Source organism: Gorilla gorilla, chromosome 3, assembly GCF_029281585.2.
Source record: "Gorilla gorilla gorilla isolate KB3781 chromosome 3, NHGRI_mGorGor1-v2.1_pri, whole genome shotgun sequence".
Classification (NCBI taxonomy): Eukaryota; Metazoa; Chordata; class Mammalia; order Primates; family Hominidae; genus Gorilla; species Gorilla gorilla.
Genome location: NC_073227.2, coordinates 71,818,265 through 71,836,559, shown reverse-complemented (window position 1 = coordinate 71,836,559; position 18,295 = coordinate 71,818,265). Strand labels below are relative to the sequence as shown.

General features: G+C 41.4%; 1 pseudogene; it reads right to left on the bottom strand.

Annotated features, from left to right (window-relative positions):
- Positions 1 to 2,774: 2,774 nt before the first annotated feature.
- Positions 2,775 to 3,532, bottom strand: LOC115934277 (peptidyl-prolyl cis-trans isomerase A-like; annotated as a pseudogene).
- Positions 3,533 to 18,295: the final 14,763 nt, after the last annotated feature.

Sequence of the window (18,295 nt, the reverse complement as noted above, 5' to 3'; positions counted from 1 at the left end):
AGACTTCATACTATTGACTCACGGGCTCCATATTAAGGTTCAGTACTTCAAATGATAAGTTTTCTTATAGTTTCAGAACTTATACCTTTATAAGTCACATGAACAAAGTTATTATTTGCAAGCACCTGTTTAGCACAAGTTGCTATGAATGTCTCAGATTTGATGTATTTTCTTCCCTTTCTTGTTTTTTTTTTTTCTTTCTCTAGACGGATTTCTCACCTACTGATTGCTCAGATAGTAAATCTGAATTTAATCTAGGATATGACTTAGGAAATTATAATATTCATGTTGTGTTCTCTATATGTCCAGCAACTTACCATCCTAACAAGGGTTTCAGGACTAACTAAATGTCAGAGGTGGTTAGACAATGTCTGGAGGACTTTGCTCCAGGATCAGGCCACAAAAGTGCAGGTCAGACTCACAGAGAAAGAATAGGCTATGGGGCCAGAGGGACCTGAGTTTGAATCCTGTCATGAGGTGTGAATTTATATGCAAGATTAGAACAAGAATACCTACCTTGCAAGGTTATCCTAAAGACTGGATGTGTATGAAGTGTTTGACAATAGGAGGGCTTAAGAAATGGTGGTTAATAGTATTATTCAAGATCATGTATAAGAAAAGGTGAGCCCAGGAGAAATTTGGCAAGCCGTTGCACCCTTTAGCCTTCTTTTGTATCCTTGTTCGTTCATTGTTAGAGTCACAGCGTTCTAATATTTACACCTTTGCCCTGGCACAAATTATACACGCTTAGAATTGCTCTCAGTTGGATATCTGTAATCACCTACTGACATTTCAACACAAATTAACAGTGAGCCAGACAGGCCTGGGTTGGAATTCCGGCTCTGCCACTCACCAGCTAAGTTACCCTGGACATGGGCTTCCCCTTTGTATTCGTTAGGGTTCTCCAGAGAAGAAGAATCACTAGGATGTGTGGAGATAGACATAGATAAGATACAGACACAGGCACAGATATAGATACTGATACAGATACAGGTATGGATACAGGTTCAGATACAGGTATAGATACAAGTATAGGTACAGGTAGGCCGGGCATGGTGGCTTACACCTGTAATCCCAGCACTTTGGAAGGCCGAGGTGGGTGGATCACGAGGTCAGGAGATTGAGACCATCCTGGCTAACATGGTGAAACCCCGACTCTACTAACAATACAAAAAAATTAGTTGGGCATGGTGGCGGGCGCCTGTAGTCCCAGCTATGCAGGAGGCTGAGGCAGGAGAATGGTGTGAACCTGGGAGGCGGAGCTTGCAGTGAGCTGAGATCATGCCACTGCACTCGATCCTGGGCGACAGAGCGAGACTCCATATCAAAAAAAAAAAAAAAAAATATATATATATATATATATATATATATATATAGGTACAGGTATAAATACAGGTACAGACAGACACAGATATAAATATCGATTATATAGATATAAATATAGATCATCAGAAGAAACTGGCTCATGAAATTATGAATGCTCACAAGTCCTAAAATCCGCATGGTGAGGTGAAAAGTAGGAGACCCAGGAGAGCTGATGATTTAGTTCCAGTCCAAGTCTGAAGGCCTGAGAACTAGGATAACCAATGTTTAGTACTCTAGTCTAGAGGCTTGGAGATTTGAGACCAAGAAGAGCCAATATTTCAGTCTGAGTTTGAAGGAAGGGAAAAGCTGATATTCAAAGGCAGTCAGGCAGGAAGAATTTTCTCTTATCAAAGGGAGGATCAGCCTTTTTGTTCTATTCAGACCTTCAAAAGGTTAGATGAAGCCCTGCCACATTAGGGAAGGCAATCCTGCTTTACGACCTACCGAGTTGTTAATCTCATCCAAAAACACCCTCACAGAAATACCAAGAATAATGTTTGACCAAGTACCTAGGCACGCTGTGGCCCAGCCAAGTTGACACATAAAAGTAACAATCACAATCTGAGTCTCACTGTCCTTTTTGTAAAAGGGGGATAATAAGCATATTTCATCAAGGGATTGCTGTCAGGAGCAAATGAGGTCATACATTCCAGATTCCCGGTGTTCAGTAAAGGCTAGTTTTCCTGAAGCCCCATTATACTCATAATCCATCCTAGGTCAAGTCTACACCCTAAACAAAAATGTTAATAAGTCCTCTCTACAATTGAAGCAGTCCCTAAACTTCTTCACATCATTCACATATTGTGTAGCAAGGAGAGAAGAATAAATTTTATACTTAGGAAGAGTCCTGTTTCACAAACTAATGCATGTGTGTCCATCACCATTTCCTTCCTGGTCTTAGTGTTCCTTGCAAGGCAAGGCAAATCAGATGGCCAAAGTAGTCACAGTTTCTCCAGCCTAAAGCAGATTGGGAGCAGCCCAACTGCTCTTCCTTGCCTTCACTTCTTTTGTAAATCAGATTGCTCAGGCAGGAAAGATGAGATGGTGTTTCACCTGGTCAGCACTGGGGGAGTGCAGCCAGACATCACTCCAAAATCACTCTGTGTTTTCTTCCTCAATATTCCATTCAGGCCTTCTGTTTGTGTGATAACTGCATTTTCCTTTCAAATCACACCCTAACTCCCATCCCATGTTTCTTTCCACTGTTACAATTTTCAGATTATAGTAATTTTTTTTTCAGTGTGTTTAATCTTGAGTAAATCAATATGGCTATACTATTTTCCATCAGTCTAATCTTAAGTGAATTGAATCTTGTTTCCATTTGGATGAGAGAGGGGTTGGGTAAGACCACATAGAAAACAACAATACTATATCACATTAGTCTGTATTATTATCTTTAGCCCCACATATTTTTTTTTTGACAATTGTTATTTAGTTTTTATTTCATAATCATAAACTTAACTCTGCAATCCAGCTAGGCATGGGAGGGAACAAGGAAAACATGGAACCCAAAGGGAACTGCAGCGAGAGCACAAAGATTCTAGGATACTGCGAGCAAATGGGGTGGAGGGGTGCTCTCCTGAGCTACAGAAGGAATGATCTGGTGGTTAAGATAAAACACAAGTCAAACTTATTCGAGTTGTCCACAGTCAGCAATGGTGATCTTCTTGCTGGTCTTGCCATTCCTGGACCCAAAGCACTCCATGGCCTCCACAATATTCATGCCTTCTTTCACTTTGCCAAACACCACATGCTTGCCATCCAACCACTCAGTCTTGGCAGTGCAGATGAAAAACTAGGAACCATTTGTGTTGGGTCCAGCATTTGCCATGGACAAGAGGCCAGGACCTGTATGCTTTAGGATGAAGTTCTCATCTTCAAATTTCTCCCCATAGATGGACTTGCCACCAGTGCCATTATGGCGTGTGAAGTCACCACCCTGACACATAAACCCTGGAATAATTCTGTGAAAGCAGGAACCCTTATAACCAAATCCTTTCTCTCCAGTGCTCAGAGCACGAAAATTTTCTGCTGTCTTTGGGACCTTGTCTGCAAACAGCTCAAAGGAGACGCGGCCCAAGGGCTCACCGTCGACGGCAATGTCGAAGAACACGGTGGGGTTGACCATGGCTAATAGTACACGGTTTTCCTCGGCGGCGGCGTCTGCAAAACGCCCCACATATGTTTTTACATTGACCTTTACTGGGATCATTTTAGATCCAATTCCTGGTGATCTCACTTTGAGGTCCATAGACTGACACACTTCACCAAAATTGAAAGAAAAGGAACCAGTATATAACTAAATATTTGACTTTTCCTAGTATTATTAAAATAATCACACTTCATGGGAAAAATACCTTTGCTCTTATTTAAATGCAAAGTAATTGCAGATCTTGAATTTAAATCTAGGTCATCTTGACTCTCATAATATATCTAATCCAAGTGTACACATTTCTTCCCTTTGGGTCCTTTTTGGGAAATATGACATATACGGCTAAGGTTAACAACTGTTGTCAGAAAAGCAGCTCTTAATGAGAAAGTCTGGTGTTTCAGAAGACTCCTGGAATGCAACTTCCTGTTCTTATGATATTTGAAAAATATACATAAAGGCTGAAAATAATTTTGACTAAAAATCAAAACAAAAATAGTCTCTTGGAAATAGTCATCTTCTGGCTGAATTAAATGGCCTTGCTCCTGCAGCACATGTTGTCTGCCTTTTGTGAAATCTCTGGCTGCATGGTAAGGTGCTTGGCACCAGGTTCCTGGCCTTGTGACTAAGCGGTGGCAGTTGTGGAGGGGTGAAGTTTGGGGCATTCACTATGTCCCATCTTCTCTCTCAGTTACTCTCTGAACAGGTGGTTCCCACTAATAAGACTTTGCTCCCAGCAAAATTGCTGAAAAAGACTTGAATCCCTACATGCATTCATGTATTTATACACTTCATTCCAAAAGAAAAGGGCCATATGATGTTTGCGTGTACGATTCTTGGTTCATTCCAGGTTGCACACAGGTTCAGAAAGTGAACCTCACTATTGTAAGTGCAAAGGTCAAGTGTTAATGACCCTGCTTAGCAACTCCTGAATAATGAAATTGGTGTTCAGGAGGAAAAAAGGGTCTGGACCAGGTGAAATGCTGAGTAACGGAGGGTGCATAAAGGAAGAACATTTAACACCATGCACAGACATTCCCTTTGTTTATAATCTGGGGAGAGGCTTGCCCTGCCTGTTGGCATTCATCCTGAGGACAGATACTCTGTGAGGAATCTATCTACTTAAGATCGACCAATTTTCTCACCTTACAGGTACACACACACACACACACACACACAGATTGAGAGAGAGAGACAGAGACTTCCTGTGCTGCCCCATCCCTTGGTGCTTTAATTCATCACTGGCTGCTTCTCCCCAAAGCACCAACCTACAAGTTCCTGCTCCTGAAAGTATTTCCCGGCCTGGTTATGGCTTCCTTATTTTAACTGATCATTCAGAACTCATTACCTTCCACAGTCTGCCTGTATTTTGCTCAATGAAATTCACATGGCAGGTTGCAAAATCCTACTCTATTTGTAAGACAGAAGAAAATTGGATATCAAAAGGATACATTAGGTAACAGTGCCTTCTGGCCTAAATGGTTCACTCAAGTGGCCTTCTGGCCTGGACAGTTCACTCAAGTGGCTAACCGTAACTAGCTCATTCATTCATCTATCAAGTAATTGTTGTCTACTATGTGCCAGGCCTTGCTCCAGCCATGGGAATACAATAGTGAACCAAGTAGTCATAGTCCATGCTGTTGTGAAGATTATAGTTTCCTAGGGGATACTCTAAAACAGATAAACAGAGAAAGGAAACAAGGGGATTTCAGATGTTATCACGATTATCACTATGCATGAAATCAAACAAATCAGTGTACTAAGAAGGGAGTAGGGATTACTTTAGATTGGATGGCCAGGGAAAGATTAGCCACAGTATTGACAGGTGGACTGAGATTGAGTGTAAGAGGGGTCTAGCCATGTATAGTGTATGCTCGCTGTAAAGCAAGCAGACATGGAAAGGAGACAGATGTTCCTTTAGCAAAATAATGTCATGTTTTTTTCTCTCTCAAGAAGTAGAGCCAAAATCATGTTAGTAAAAAGAACATTCTTGCTTTGTGTGAGATCCAACTGTGATGTATTTATAACAGTTAGTATGTGCCGAGGCATGGTGAGTTAGCCCTTAAGGAACTGAGGAGGATTTGAGCCACAGCCTTTGCTGGTGCAGGCTAGAGTGGAACTGGATCACACATGTCTTCCCCTGAGTCACTGAGCTGGAATCCACTATTCCCCCCGTAGGAGCCAGCAGCAACTTGGGCAGCAGGAAATCTCCATTCATATCTGGCTGAAGTTAGAGGCATCAGAATTTGACAGATGCAAGAAGGGTCAGAGGGCCAGGATGACTTGCTTATGTGAGAAGGGGTGGACTGTCCCAAAGCACAACGATGAGGAAGTGAAGAGGGTCTCAAAAAAATCTCAAAAAAAGACTATGTGGGCAAGGTCGCCCAATAGCAGGACTGCTTAAACCCCATCAGAGCCAGTGAGCCTTCTATCTGGATAAGATGGAGGTGCATGGGGGAAGGAACTCACTTTTTGGAGCACGAAGTGAGCTAGAGCTTGAGGTGGGGTTTATGGACACAGCCCTCTGCCTGACCCCCAGCCAGTGAAGAGAACTACACATTAGGAGAAGAGCCCCTAGGGAAGCAGTAAGTGCCTTGACTCTATGGGAAGGGACAGGAAGGAGGGTCTATACCTTACAGGGGCCCTTGCTCCCTGCTGCTCTAGCAGCTCTGGCTAGGGCTCTGGTTTTCTGTGGTGAGGCTGCCATTCAGCATTCAATGTAGCAGAAAGGAGACTGAAAGGTACTCAGAAACTTGAGTGTGCCTGACATGGCAAACCCAAATGTTGTTAAGAGCATGAGCTCTGGGTCAGCCTCCTTTGATGGACATGCTTGCACTGCCTTTAATGAGCTGTTAGACTTTTACCGTAATGTACTTTTTGAGCCTTGGTTTCCTCAGCTGTTACTGGGATGATGACGGCACCTGCCCCCCAGGGTTGTTGTGATGATTAAATAAGATGGGGCAATGTGAGGTACCTGACACAGAGAAGGAGCTCAGTAGACATCACTTACTGTTCACTTAGGAAGAGAGAATTCTTACCATTTCCAAAACGTAGATTTTATTTTGCATCACACTGCTGGAGACATTAACAGACCTCTTGAGATTTGATTGACAGATCAAATACAGGACATCCAGTTAAACTTGAATTTCAAATAAACAGTGAATACTTTTAAAATATAAGTATGTCCCAAATATTGCATAAGATATACTTATGTTAAAAACATATTTATTATCTATCTGAAATTCAAATTTAACTAGGCATCATGTGTTTTTTAGTTGCTAAATTGACCGGAGACACAATTCATTTCACACAGGCTCTGCAGCAGCTATCCCCAAGCTGGATTCATTAACATCATTCTTCTGTGCCTCGGCAGGACTTAGGCTAGTGCTGTTCAGCTTGTAAGGCAGACAATCAGTGTCCCCAGAACCAAAGAGTTGGCCCTTTGTATAGGCCCTTCCTTGAGACATATCTTCTTTCCCCTAGAACCTTCCTCTTCACCAACATCACCAACCTTGTCAGTGGGTATCCCTCGCCTAATCCTGCTGCTATAAACAAATATTTTCCAAGTGTATTCCTCCCTCACCATCCTGTCTCTTCCTTCCTTCCTTCCTTCCTTACTTCATTCCTTCCCTCCCTCCCTCCTTCCTTCTTTCCTTCATTCTTTATTCTTACTATTTCACAAGTGGTTTCTTTGCTGTCTCTGAAGTCACCAGTTACCTAGTGCTTTTTTCTCTGCAGCTGAAAAGCGCATTTCAAACTTTCTCCACATTTCACCTGCATGCCTAAAGCATGCATTGCAGTCAGAATATGCAGAACCTGTCTATAGAAAGTGCATTGCTCTTTAATGGATAGACTTGCCCAACACTGCTCAATGTGCTGTGGTTTCCAGGTGAAGATTAGTAAAGGGTCTGGAAGAGTTAAGCAATGTTCACCTTTAGCTCATTGAAACTTCACCTCAGAGGGGTAATTTGTAAAGAATAGAAGTTTATTTGGCTCACAGTTCTGGAGGCTGGAAAGTCCAAGAGCATGGGGCTGACATCTGGCGAGGGTCATTCCATCATGGAAGGTGAGAGGGAGTTCAAGCAAAAGCAAGAGGAAATCAGGCACACTCATGCTTTTTGTTTGTTTGTTTGTTTTTTTGAGATGGAGTCTCACTCTGTTGCCCAGGCTGGAATGCAGTGGTGTGATCTTGGCTCACTGCAACCTCCAACTCCCTGGTTCAAGCAATTCTCCTGCCTCAGCCTCCCGAGTACCTGGGATTACAGGCATGCACCACCACCCCCAGCTAATTTTTGTATTTTTAGTAGAGATAGGGTTTCACCATGTTGGCCAGGATGTTCTCAATTTCCTGAACTTGTGATCTGCCCGCCTTGGCCTCCCAAAGTGCTGGGATTACAGGTGTGAGCCACCGCGCCCGGCCACACTCATGCTTTTATCAGGATCCCAGTCCCATGATAACTAACGCACTCTCACAATAACGGCATTCATCCATTCATGAGAGCAGAACCCTCGTGACCTAATAAACTCTTAAAGGTCCCATCTCCCAATACTATTGCATTGCCAATTAGATTTCGACATGAGTTTTGGAAGGGGCATTCAAAGCATAGCAGTCCTCTTACTAGTCCCTCCTTTGCAGGTAGGAATAATAAGCCTCAGGTAAGTAAGAAAATTGCCCAAGAATTGTCACAACTGTAAGAGCCAAAGGTGGAGTTCAAACAGGGATTCAGACTGTGAAAATCACGCCCTAACCTCTGGGTTATTCCAACCTGGCCCCATCAGAACAGCGAAGGAGCCCTTTCTTGTACCCTTACATTTTTGCACTGCACTATGTCATCAAGATCTGTGTTAAATTTCATTTCTATTACTTTTGTTTACATTCTCTCTCCTAAATTACTTTAATCTCTAAATCCCTGTTATTACATTTCTTCCTGTTACAACTCTGGCTTTTCTAAATATGTCTAATATCAAGTCATGATTAAGGTCCTAACCCTAGCTTACATGCCCAAATCCTGAAAGCATCAAAGCAAAGCTGCCCAAGGCGGAAGGACAAAAAAAAAAAATGGAAATGTTATACTAGCATTTCAGCAATATGTTTGGAGCCCCCACAAAGAGTCAAATGCTGTGCAGTGCATACAAAGATATCCCCCTGTTCTCTAGATGGGGTCTGCTGATGTCACTTTTTTTGAAAAGGGATGTTGTGTTCTCACTGTGAATTTATCCAGAGATCACTGCTGTTGAGTTACTGCTGTTGCAGATGGCTCCTGCCTAGTAGCATTCTGTGGGCATTTTATGTCCAGAGGGAAAGTAGGTTTTTCTCTACAATACTTTAGGCATTTTCACAGTGACAGCTTTAAGAGTGTTCTTAGGAAAAGGTCACTGGTTATCATGTCTTTTGTCAGCAAGTATGTAGGAAAGAATAAGCCTTGAAGTTCTTTTCAAAGGTCGTTCAACTCTGGACCTGGCTAATGTCCCCACAGCTGTAGGCCTTGGGCCAAGGACTTCCAGAGCACTGGCAGGCCATCTGCAATGCCCTCGTTAAAAGAGTGGGCCCCAGCTGTTGTGGGAAGCCATGGGAGAGACTGGGGAGAAGCCAATCTCATGGGCAAAATGATCTGCCTTCTCTTGGATCACAGTACCCAAGGATATTTGTTAACCACCCCGAACCTACTCAACCTTCTCTGTGTTGTATGAGCATAATTGTACTTGGATGCTTATGGGAAATGAGTCACCATATTCATTCATTCTTCCTGGCTTCCAGCAATTCATTTCATTTTATAAATCCTTATTGACTGCCTACTATAGAAGCACTGTACAAGGAACATGGGATACACATGATGAATGTAGTACTGTGATTTCAGCTCACTGTGGGAAACAAACAAAAACAAGTAGTTCATTATAATTAGAAGCATATTTACTATGAAGTTAATGAAACATAAGCTGTGAGGTCTCTCACTTGCCTTTCAAGGCCCCGAGGGGATGTGCATATGGAATGAAGCTGGGGAGCAGGCTAGCAATTCATCCATAAGTTCACATGTTTTTGTAAAGTTTGAGAAATGCAATATTTTTTTCTTTTTCTTTTTTTCTAAGACGAACCATAGTTTACAAAGCAATACATATTTGCATTATCTTTCTTAAAGAAAATTCTGGCAAATATATAACCTTCATTCTGCTTACAATGCAAGGAGCCATGCATAGATTACCACCTACCAACAGGAGCAAAAACTTCATTCTGGCCCTTTGTGGAAAGGTAAATGTGAGACATGTCAGGCACTTGTTGTAAACAAACCTGTTCTCATTTGCCTATTTTCTTGCACAACTGCTCTAGGTTTTCTTATATGCAAATAAAAGTTGATAACACTCAGCTGGGGTGGCAGAGGAACCTCTCCATCATTCAAAAGTAGAATTCAAAAGTAAACATGAGAGCAACACATTGTTCACTGAAAATCTACCTGTTTAGCTTCCCTGCCTTCCTTGCCACAGAGAGAAAGAAGGGAGGGAAAAAAGAATGATTTGCAAAGCAGCATTAATATTATTCTGAGGCCAGGTGAATTGGGATGTGGGTGAGATCTCGAGATGAAAGTTCAGCTGCAAGAAAATGAAAAAGAAGCCATAATCTCAGGACCCACTGAGGAGGCAGGGCTGGCTACAGGGTAATGGACTGGAGGGAAATGATGGGACATTACAGCAAAACCACCAGGCTGGCTAGCAGCAACCAACCACAATGGCAAGGATGTAGATGTTATCATCAACTCCACAGCAGAGAAGCCAGCTGTGTTCTGGACATTTTAGGTTGGTGATTTTGAGCCCGATTTCATTACTAGAAACACCATTATCTCTGCAAGAGAAAAACATGACAATAGGCAATAAGCAGTGTTAGGGGCTGAATTGTGACCCCCAAAATTCATACGTTGAAGCCCTAACCCTCAGGACCTCAGAATGAAACTGCATCTGGACATAGGGTCTTTATAGAGGTCACGTGATTAAAATGAGGTCATTAGGACACACTCCAATCCAGTATCCAGCGTTCTTATTAGAAGAGGAGATTAGGACATTAACACACAGAAGGAAGACCATGTGAAGGCACAGATCGACTATGGCTATCTGAAAGTCGAGGGAAAAGGCCTGAGGAAAAACCAACATGGCTGGCACCCTGCTCCTGGACTTCTCAGCCTCTAGAACTGTGAGAAAACACATACCTGTTTTTTAGGTCACCCAGTCTGTATTCGTGATGGTAGCCCTAGCAAACAAATAACAGCAGTTACTGACTTCTGCATTTAGTCTGTCCATCCAGTGACAATGGAGCTCCAATTCAAGAGTAGCCCCCAAGAAAAGAAATCCTGGATGATCCTGAACAAGTGAGGCACTTGCCACTTTTCCTGGTACTTCTACTCTGTGTGCACATTGGACTTTGCAGTTTTGCCTTAATATGGCAAAACTCCACAATTTACCAATATGAATTTTGTGAGACTGAAACCAGTCAGAGGAAAAACTTCATTCCAACCATATATGTTTTCTAGTTATAAAAACAGTAACTTGGGCCTGGGCACGGTGGCTCATGCTTGTAATCCCAGCACTTTGGGAGTCCGAAGTGGGCAGATCACCTGAGGTCAGGAGTTCGAGACCAGCCTGGCCTACATGGTGAAACCCTGCCTCTACTAAAAATATAAAAATTAGCTGGTCATTGTGGCATGCACCTGTAATCCCAGCTACTCTGGAGGCTGAGGCAGGAGAATCACTTGAACCTGGGAGGTGGAGGTTGCAGTCAGCAAGATTGTGCCATTGCATTCCAGCCTGGGTGACAGAGCAAGACTCTGCCTCAAAAAAAAAAAAAAAAAGAAAAGAAAAAAAACAGTAATATGATGACATGGAGTACCAAAGACTTGACTGATGGGTAGACTGACAGATGGTTAGATATGTACTATATAGAGATAGAAATACATTTTCCCATTTTATTAATAAAATAATTTATTATAGAAAATTTAGAAAACAGAAAAAATAGGAGGAAGCAAAGCAAATCATGCACAGTTCCACCAGCCACATACGACCATAGTTCACAGTTGGGCATGTGTCCTTTGTGGATAGTGGGAGGAGAAGGATAGGAAAAAAATATGACTTAACAATCCTAATATCAGATAAAAGAAACTTTAGCATTTTGTTGTTATTCCTCACGGCTTTTTTCCCTTTTGCTTCTTATACAAGGTTGTGATCACACAAAATATACCGATCTGGAAGCAGAATTAATGTTCTGAAAACCCATAAAGGGAAAGAATCAAGCATTTACATTGCCTTTCCTATATAAACTGTATTTTAAGAGAAATAGCTGATGAAGGAAAGTTCTTTTTTTTTTTTTTTTTTTTTTTTGAGACGAAGTTTTGCTCTGTCACCCAGGCTGGAGTGCAATGGTGTGATCTTGGCTTACTGCAACCTCTGCCCCCCAGGTTCAAGTGACTCTCCTGCCTCAGCCTCCTGAGTAGCTAGGACTACAGGCATGTGCCACCACGCCCAGCTAATTTTTGTATTTTTAGTAGAGACAGAGTTTCACTATGTTGGCCAGGCTGGTATTGAACTCCTGACCTCAAGTGATCTGCCTGCCTCGACCTCCCAAAGTGCTGGGATTATAGGCTTGAGCCACTGTGCCCTGTCAGGAAAGTTCTTCTTTATAAAAGTAGAGAAGATTGGTCCCCATGGAGTAGCTGCCTTAGCTGGGCATGGAAGTTCCGCCCACTGCTCCCACTCGCTCTCTGTGGTCTTTCTTGTTCCCTGATCCGCAGGCAGGATGGCCTGCATGCAGGTGGACTACTCAGGCAAGTACTTTGAGGAGCACTATGAGTACTGGCACACCACACTACCCAAACAAGCTTTGTTAAAGTTTGTATGTGGCATTAAAAAAAAAAAAGGTAGAAATGCAAGCCATAGACTGTAGACTGAAAGAAATTATTTGTAAAACATATGTTTGATAAAGGACTAGTATTTAAAATATATAAAGAGCTCTTACAACACAATAATAAGACAACTTAAAATGGGCAAAGATTTGAACAGATGCTTCACTAAAGAAGATATATATCATATATCCATAGCAAATAAATACATAAAAATGCTCAACATCATTACTCATTAGGGAAATGAAATTTAAAATCACAACTAGATACCTCTACACATCCATGAGAATGACTAAAATTTATTTTTGTTTTTTGTTTGTTTGTTTTTGTTTTTTTGAGATGGACTCTCACTCTGTCACCCAGGCTGGAATGCAGTGGCCTGATCTTGGCTCACTGTAACCTCTGCTTCCCAGGCTCAAGCAATTCTTCTACATTTTTTTTTTTTTTCATATTTTTAGTAGAGATGGAGTTTCACCATGTTGGCCAGGCTGGTCTTAAACTCCTGACCTAAACTGATCCTCCCACCTCCTCAGCCTCCCATAGTGTTGGGATTACAGGCGTGTGCCACCACGCCTGGCCAGAATGACTAAAACTTAAAAGACGAAAAATAATGAATGCTAGCAAGGATGGGAAGTGATAAGAACTTTCATACTGCTGTTCAGAATGCAAAATAGTACAGCCACTTTATGAAGTAAATTGTCATTTTCTTGTAGAGTAAAACATATGTTTACCAAATGACCCAGAAGTTCCTCTCCTAGGTATTTACCCAAGAGAAATGAAAACACGTGTCACAGAGAGATTTTTATGCAAATGACTGTGGCACTTTATTCCTAATAGTTCAAACTGAAAATAACCTAAGTGTCAATCATTGGATGAATAAAAAATAAATTGTAATATAGCCATACAACAAATACTACTCAGCAATAAAAATGAATAAAACTACTGATACATAGAACATGGGTGAATGTCAAAAGCATTATGCTAAGTGAAAGAAGCCAGACACAAAAGGCTACACCTGTGATGACGTGTATATGAAATTCTACAAGACGAAAACCATAGTGACATAAAGCAGGTCAGTGGTTGTTAGGGACCAAAAATGAGAGGAAGGGGATTGTTGACTGCAAAGAGATATGAGGAGAATATTTTGAATGCTAGAGCTAGTCTATAACTGGGTTGTGGTGCTGTACATGTATATATGTTTGTGACGATACCACATATACTATGGTGCTTATATACACATGTGATGTTATATACTGTATATATTTGCCAAAACTCATTGAATGGTACACTTGAAAAGGGTGAAATTTGTTTTATGCATATTACACTTTAGTAAAGCTGATCGGACAGGCTGCTCTGAGAAGTCATAATAAATGGGGGGAAAATGGGGATAGCAGAGGCAAAAATATTTAACTGCTTTCAGTATTCATATTTAGTAGTGGTAAAGTTCCTATTGCTATTCTAAAATGGTTTGGTGTGTAAGGTGGGGTCAAACCAGTGAGTAACTGTGGATTATTCTTACCCTAACTTCCCCTGTTTCCTTGAAAACCGACACAAGATTATCAGTACAGAAGATATAGATGCAATAGAGAAGAGGTTAAGTAAAACCTCAAGTCCTAAACTGATAGATATAACAGTATGAACAGATAAAGTACTTTATTTGTCAACTAAAATGCTATGGAAACAACAACCCGGTTTTGAAGAACACCCCAACACCCAGTCTCTCATCCTGAAATTCCATTTCCCATGAATAGAAGCCAGGATTTCTTGGAGAAGTGTTGGTACTAGGCCTGGGGTGGGAAAGGTATGAGATAAACCTGGAGCATCTTGTCACACCTGACAGTGAATAAGCTATCAAAGACTTCTGGGGTCATGTCAACTCTATTCAGAAACCAATTTAAAGAGGCTCCCACTGGCCTAGGAAGGGAGAAGTGGGCCTCAAAATGATAAGAATTACATTGGATTAAAAGCACACAGATATATTTAAATGCATGTTTATAATGATGTTTAAATTTAAAAAAATGTTCACCTGAAGATGACAGGGATCTGATTTATTGCATTGAAAAATGGTAAATAAAAAGAAAAAATAAGCATTTTTCTTGCCTTTCTGATATGAACTCATTTGGCAACCAAAAAGCAGATGAGAAAAGTCTCTTTACAAAATTATTCCAGCTAATAAATGAAAACAAAATGATAAGACTAGAATATCACAATTCATCTACTCAAAAAATTCATTGGATTGAGGTATTTGGCATCAACAGCAGCTAACATCAAAATAAACAGCAAAAATGAGACATTTTCTGTCTCCTGATGAAAGAACACACCCCCATTCTTTATAGTTTTGCCAGAGGGTTCAAATTCAAGTCTGCTCAAATCTCTGGAACCAACTGTCAAGTGTTAGGAAATACAGGGGAGAGAAGAACAGGCTGAGCTGCACCATGGGCATGCAATCAGCAATGCCAGACAATGGGAAACTCTGGGAAACATGCCAGACAGCCCAGGTTCTTTCACAGATACATTATAAGGAAAAGAAAGTAACGGAAAGGAAGCCTGGAGATTAAAAAAGACTTAGTGACATTTCAGGTTTAAAAAAAACTAGGAAGACTAAACTTTGGTGTCTTGGTTAATGAAATTGTAAAGAAACACGAGGAAGTAATTACTACAAAAATCAGGCTAGTGATTATGTTTAGAGTGCATTATAGGCTGCTGAACCTTTTCTCCCCAAATTCATGTGATGAAGTTCTCACCCCCAGTAGCTCAGGATGTATTTGGAGATAGGGTTTTTAAAGAGGTCATTAAGGTTAAATGAAGTAGTACTGACCACCTCATGGGATGTGGGATGACCACGTCAGGACACAGCCAGAAGAGAGTCATCTACAAATCAAGGAGAAAGGCTTCAGGAGAAACCAAACCTGCTGATTTCTTATCAGGGACTTGTGGCCTCCAGAACTGTGAGAAAGACATTTCTGTTGTTTAAGCCTCCCAGTCCGTGGTATTTTGTTACAGCAGCCCTAGCAAATTAACTTAGAGGGAGATGGGAGTTCTGATTGGATGGGACACATATAGGGCATATGGGGGTGGCTAACAATGTTTGGTTTCTTGTTGTAGGTGGTGGTTACAAGGGTGTTTGCCTTATAATAATTCCTAATCTGTACATTGCTTTGCGTGGTTTTCTGTGTCTGTGTTTTATTTTACAATGAAAGGGCTGAAAACAAGAATGGAAACAACCATTAGCTGGAAGCAAAGATTATCCAGGCCACAGAGTTGTGTGACTTGGATTAGGGTGGTGTTAGAGGGTTTGCAGAGAAGTGTGTAGATTCCTGACATGTTTTCTAGATAGGAGGATGTGAAAGAGGGAGGGCACAAAGTAGCTGCCATTGGGGATGGGAGTGGGGGAGTGGGTGAGGGTTTAGAGGAAACCAGATTGCTAGTAAGTTGAAAACTGTTAAAGCCAGGTGATGGGGATATGGGAGCTTATTATACTATTCTATTTTTATATGTGTTGAAAATTTTTCATGTTAAAAAAATAAAGTGAGGAAAACTGACAGTGAGAGACTGAAATAAAGTTGCTCTATCATTATTTTCCATGAGTTGTGCCTATTTACTATTCAGTTGTCACTTATAATCTTAGCCCATTTTTTCCCATGTGCTTTTCTGCTCTTGTTTCATTGAGTTCCATTGCATCCTGTTGAGGATGCTCAATGGGTCTCTACAATGTTCCAATGTTCCTCTGATTCTGGTAGTAAAACATTTTCAAAGATCCTCTGAGTCTTTAGGATAATATTACATTTTTCTTCTTTGACAATATCCTTTGCCTAGGCTTTATGTGACTTTCTTTTCCCCTCTAAGGTTTCATTGTCAAGTAAGTGGACACCTATCCAGGCCTGTGCTTTCTGATAGAATGGAATGGGAAGATGGTCATTGGCGACATTCTCTGTCCATCTGGATTCTGAACCTCCGTTTCAGAGCCAGCTCAATGGCATTTATGTAAATGATTTCTAGGCCAATACCTGGTGTCTGTTATTTTGGCATTTTTTTTTTTTAGAGCAGCCAAATATGTATCCCAGTGAGTACACTTGGGTAATTACATGCCTTTTCATTCTTATCTTAGCATCTTAGGCTCCATAATCACTAACAATATGTGCAATTCTTTCTTGATGCATACATGGAGACCCCAGAGAAGGAACTCTCTCTTTTTCATGCTGGGGTGGTTGCATACATTTATGAAATTGAGCAATTGGAAGAGAAATGAAGCTGGGAGCCACTTTCAGCCAGTTTGTTAGGGGCTGCCCCATTTCATCACGTAGCTGTAAGGTTCTTAGGCTGGTACTGCATGTGGCTCATAAAATGTATTCAAGTTTAGCTAGCCCAGAGGATACCACACCTCCAGCATCCGCCATCCATGTACCACTCATCCATCATCAGACACTTTAAAACTTGCTTGTAGACATTCTATTTCCTGAGTGCTGCTTTGCCAGGATCCTGGAGCTATGAGCATTTACCCAGTCTGTTATAAACAGTTACACTGGTCCTAAGACTTTGACAATAGCCTAATAAAAACTCCAGTTCCACTGTAATGAGATACCACTTTATGCCTATGAGGATGGCTATAATAATACTAATTCCCACTCTACCTTTAATTCCCCTCTAGCCCCAATTCAGAAACAGAAGCCATATCCTCTGCAGAAAATGCAGTAGTTATCTCCCTTAATCTTGGATGCTGCTTTTTAAGGCAGCCAGACTAATATTTTCTTCCCCAATCTATACACTGCCCCCTTCTTCAGCAATGACAATTCTCTAAAAGTAAATGAGCAGAGATCAGGGCCTGGAAGAGAAAGTGGAGGAAATAGACTGACAATTTGTATCCTTAGACACATAAATTAAGGTAGGATAGGCACAGTGGCTCATGCCTGTAAATCCCAGCACTTTGGGAGGCTGAAGGGGGAGAATCACTTGAGGCCAGGAGTTCGAGACCAGCCTAGGCAATATATTGACACCCTGTCTCTACAACATTTAAAAAAAAAAAAAAGAAAGTAAGAAAGAAAAAAAATTAAAGAAAAATTCTGTATGGGAAGGAGAAAAAAGTACCCTGAAACATAGTAGGGATTATATTTTTTCACCTACTTCGTCTCTTCAGTCACTCATAAAATTAGTAAGAGGAAGAGAAAATCCTATTTCAGCCTCCTTGTACCTCAGGAGATGAGAACAGAGGTGATGTTGAAAATATGTAACCACTGGAATGGCATGGGCATGGATCATGCAGAAGAGATGCTAGCCATAACCTGGTCTAACTTTACCAGTGAGCATTGCCTCAGTGTGCCTTGGATGAGAGCTTTTTAGACTCCGAGAACGGACCCAGGAGCTATCATCTGGTTGACAGATCTTCACCCCAATTACCTGAGTGCCTGTATTTCACTCTTGGTCCAGCATTGGCTGGACCTGAGCCTCTGGCTTGTCCCAATGATTCTTTTCCTCGGTGCATACAGAGAAGGCTGGTCATTATCACACAATCCACTCTCCCTTTTTTCTATGATAAGGAGTAACAGAAGTTGAAAATCCAGTCACCCAGCCAAGGATTCCATTTCCTACCATCTCTTGCATTGTTGTGCGACTAGGTCATCACCTATGGGATGTGAGCCAATGTCCTGATGTTAAAAGGGGTGGAAGATGCCTTCCTCTTGCCTAGTTCTACCATTTGCTTGGCTGGAATGTGGAAATAGCAGTGAAAGCTGAGATAGCCATCTTGGCCACAGGACAGAATCCAAGTGTTGACAACCACAGAGCAACTACAGAAGGAACTTTGTTCTCTGAAGGTTGTGGAGCTATGATATCCCTCTCTAAGCCTAAATACCATCATTATAGCATCAACTGCTTAACTCTCCTTAAGTGCAGCAAGGGAACTTCA